At 33.7% G+C, this 4,202-nt stretch overlaps 1 pseudogene; it reads left to right on the forward strand.

Moving 5' to 3' along the window:
* Positions 1-3,305: 3,305 nt before the first annotated feature.
* LOC125921534 (60S ribosomal protein L26-like) lies at positions 3,306-3,756 on the forward strand (annotated as a pseudogene).
* Positions 3,757-4,202: the final 446 nt, after the last annotated feature.

The raw sequence follows: 4,202 nt of genomic DNA on the forward strand, positions 1-4,202 counted from the left end.
CCCTCAAACTTATTCTTTTATAACTGGAAGTCTGTACCCTTTGACCAACATCTCCCCATTTCTTTCACCATGCTCCCCAGCCTGTGGTAAATACCATTCTATTCTCTGTTTCTATGAGTTCAGCTTTTTTAAAGATTCTAAACAAAAGTGATATCATATAACATTTGTCCTTTTTCTGATTTATTTCATTTAACATAATGTTTTCAAATTCCATCCATGTTCTTACAAATGGTAGAATTTCCTTTTTTCATCATGGCTAAATAATATTCCATTGTGTGTGTGTGTGTGTGTGTGTGTGTGTGTGTGTACTACATCTTTATTCATTTATCCATTATTGAACACTTAGGTTGTTTCCATATCTTGGCTATTATGATAATGGTGTAATAAACATGTGTGTCGATGTCTTCAAGATTCTGTTTTCATTTCCTTTGGATATATAAAAGAAGTGAAATATTGATGGTAGTCCTATTTTTAATGTTTTGAGGAGCCTCCATATTATTTTCCACAGTGGTTGCACTAATTCAGATTCCCACCAACAGTGCACTAAAAGGAACCACAAAAGACCAAAGCTGGAGGCATCATACTTCCTTCCTTATATCAAACTATGCTACCAAATTATAGTAATCAAAACAGTATGGGACTGGCATACAAATGGACACATAGGTTAAGGGAATAGAACACAAACCCCAGAAATAAACCCTTGCGTATACAGTGAACTAATATTTAGAAGGAAGCCAAGAGTATTCAATGGGAAAGGATAGGCTCATCAATAAATGGGAAAACTGGATATCCACATACAGAAAAATGATACTGGACTCCAATTTACACCACTCAAAAAATCAATCCAAAATTGATTAAACACTTAACCATAAAACCTGAAACCACACAGTTCCTAGAAATTTAAGAAAAACAGGGAAAAATTTCCTTGATACTGGTCTTGGCAATGATTTTTTTCATATGACACCAAAAGCACAAGCAACAGAAGCACAAATCAATAAGCAGGACACATCAAACTAAAATACTTCTACAAAGCAAAAGAAAGAATCAACAAAATAAAAAGGAACCTAGGACATAGGAAAAATCTTTGCAAATAATATATCTGATAAAGGGTTAATATCCAAAATATATAATGAATTCATACAAATCAACCACAACAACAATAAAAACCAACATTCTGATTAAAAACTGGGCAGAGGAACTGAATAGACATTTTCTCAAAACAGACATACAAATGGCCGACAGCACATTTAAAAGATGTTCAATGAATGTTCAGAGAAATGTAAATCAAAACCACAATGAGACATTACCTCACACCTACTGAGGTGGCTGTCATCAAAAAGGCATGAGATAACAAATATTGGTGAGGATGTGGAGAAAAGGAAACCCTCCACACATACTTTGGGAGGAACAGTGAACAAGTAGAATACTCTCAGCAAAGGTGACCTCAATTGTAGGAAATTATGTCTAGTTAAGAAAAGTTGAAGAAACAGGTTGTATTTAGTCTGAAAATAAGACCTAGAGGGCAACTTGATCATTGCATTGATACCATTTAAGATGTTCCACATGAGTAAGAGCTTAGGTTTATTCTGTGTTGCTTCAGAGGGTAACAGATGAGCTATTAATACCAATGTACAATTACATTTTAGAGGAAGGAGAAAATAAAGTATTCTCCAAGATTTAATTAAGTCACTGGACAGCCTGGAAACTAAACAGTGAACAGTGAGAAAATGTATTAGGAAGGCATAAGAACTAAAGGCATAAGAAGACAGTCATTAGTCAATAAATTTGAGTCAATATTCCAGGAAATATCAAGCACCAATAATGCAAGAACAGATAATTTTTCTAGCTTTGCCCTCTGATTTACAACACTGCTGCTCTCAGGAAGGCTTAATCCCTCTCCACAGTCCTTCAGAATAAATGAGATTTACGAACTCGGTGGGGAACAACAGGAAACCAACTGAGGCCTGCTATCAACAAGGCACATGGCCCATCAGTTGCTCATCTTCTTCAAATGGCTGAAAAGCACAGTTCAGATATGAAGCCATATTTTATGAATTCCTGAGACTTACCTCATCTCCACAGGGAATGCAATTGTCAGTGTTCCCAAAAAGGCCTGTTTTAAGGTAAAATTTGAAAAGTAGCTGGTTGAAATCAATCTTGGTCTATGGAAAAATACATATGATAATTAACATTAACATCTTGTACAAAAAATAATAAAAACTACCATTCTTAAGTTAACAATCATCTGAAATTTACTTCAGTTGTAAAAAGTCCAATATTTTAGAAATAAATTAATTTAGGGTTTAGGTAAGTAGTTTATAAAGAAAAAGATATATACAAGAAACTACCTGAAAACGAAGTGAAAAACACAGGGTGGGCATAGTCTCATTATAGTCAAGGTTTCACAGATGAAATACTCTGGAAAGAAGATAAAAAATAGTAAATTAGTCATGCAAATGTATAAAATTATTACTAAAATATATCTTAGCATATACATATACAAATATAACATATCAAGGTAATTTAGGTAGCCTCCCTTTAGCGCTTAAATCAATAAATATATTACATATCCAGTCTTTCTCTCTGTTTTTCTCTCCATCTTTTTCTCTCTCTCCCTGTCTCTAAGTAATACATTTCATTGTTTTTGTTATTGAGAATTTTTTAATGTTTATTTGTTATTTTTGAGACAAACAGACAGAGAGAGAGAGAGTGCCAGTCGGGGAGGGGTGGAGAGAGAGGAGGACAGAGGATCCAAAGTGGGCTCTGTGCTGACAGCAGCAAGCCAGATGCCTGGGCTCGAACTCATGATCCTCACTGTGAGATCATGACCTGAGCCGGTTTTGAAGGCTCAACCAACTGAGCCACCAAGATGCCCCAGTTGTTGAGAATTTTTAAAAACCACTATTTCTGTATTTAATATATGTCCTTTCAGTTTTTTCATAAATAATTTCTTATAATTAAATCAAAATGCTCGTGTAGTGCTGCTATCTTCTCATTAAACATTACTTGCTGTTATAAGAATATGGATTGCAATCAAACATATAAAAATGTTCAATGTAATTAGTTATTAATACTCACTAGTATGGCTAAATTAAAAAGACTGACCATAACAAGTATTGGAGAAAATGTAGAATAAAAATTGTAGTACTTTGAAAAGTTTAACAAAATTAAATAATCCCTTAGAGACTAAGCAAAAAAAGAAACAGAGAAAAAGGAAAATAGGAAATGTAAGAGAGGATAGATATTACCATAGATCTCACAGACATTAAAAGGATAAAGTGAGCTCTTTTCTTTTGCAGCCATGGATGAAGGAAGCACCGGCAGCCAAAATAAATTTCAATCCCTTTGTGACTTCTGACTCAAGCAAGAACTGTAACAGGCATTTAAATTCACCTTCCTACATTTGCAGCAAGATTATGTTTTCTGCTCTTTGCAAAGAGCTGATACAGAAGTACAATGTTCTACCCATGCCCATTTGAAAGGATGATGATATACAAGTTTTGTGAAAACACACAAATTGGCAATTAGTCCAGGTGTGCAGGAAGAAATACATAATCTACATTGAACAAGTGCAGCGAGAGATGGTAGATGGCACAAATGTCCATGTGGGCATTCACCCTAGCAAGGTGGTTATCACTAGACTAAAACTAACTGCAAAAAGATCCTTGAACGTAAAGGCAAATCTCACCAAGTGGGAAAGGAAAAGGGCAAATATAAGGAAGCAACAATTGGGAAGATGCAGGAATAAAGTCATCTTATATATGACTTTAAATAAAAAACAGAATGAAAAAAAAAAGATAAAGTGAAAAATATTATGAACACCTATTTGCAAAATAAGTTCAATAACTTGAATAGAACAGACAATTCCTACAAACACAGCTTACCAAAATTAAAAAAGTAGACATCTGAATAGCTATATATTCTTTAAAAAGAACTCATAATCAAATTATTCTCACAAAGAAAATATCCCCAGATGGTTATAAACTGTATCAAATTTCAAAGAAGAAATAGAATAAATTTCATAAAAGGTCTTTGAGAAAGTAGTTGGGGACGGAGCAAAGTTTATTATAAGCAAATACATTTCTGTCCTTTTCATGTACAAAAAAAAATAAGAACAAACATCTGAATGATGTTTATTGAAATGATGAACATGTTTCCGCTTAATTTTCTTCTCATGATTTTAGAAGTAGATATTTTTCTAA

The sequence above is a fragment of the Panthera uncia genome, chromosome C2 (assembly GCF_023721935.1).
Source record: "Panthera uncia isolate 11264 chromosome C2, Puncia_PCG_1.0, whole genome shotgun sequence".
NCBI classification, from domain to species: Eukaryota; Metazoa; Chordata; class Mammalia; order Carnivora; family Felidae; genus Panthera; species Panthera uncia.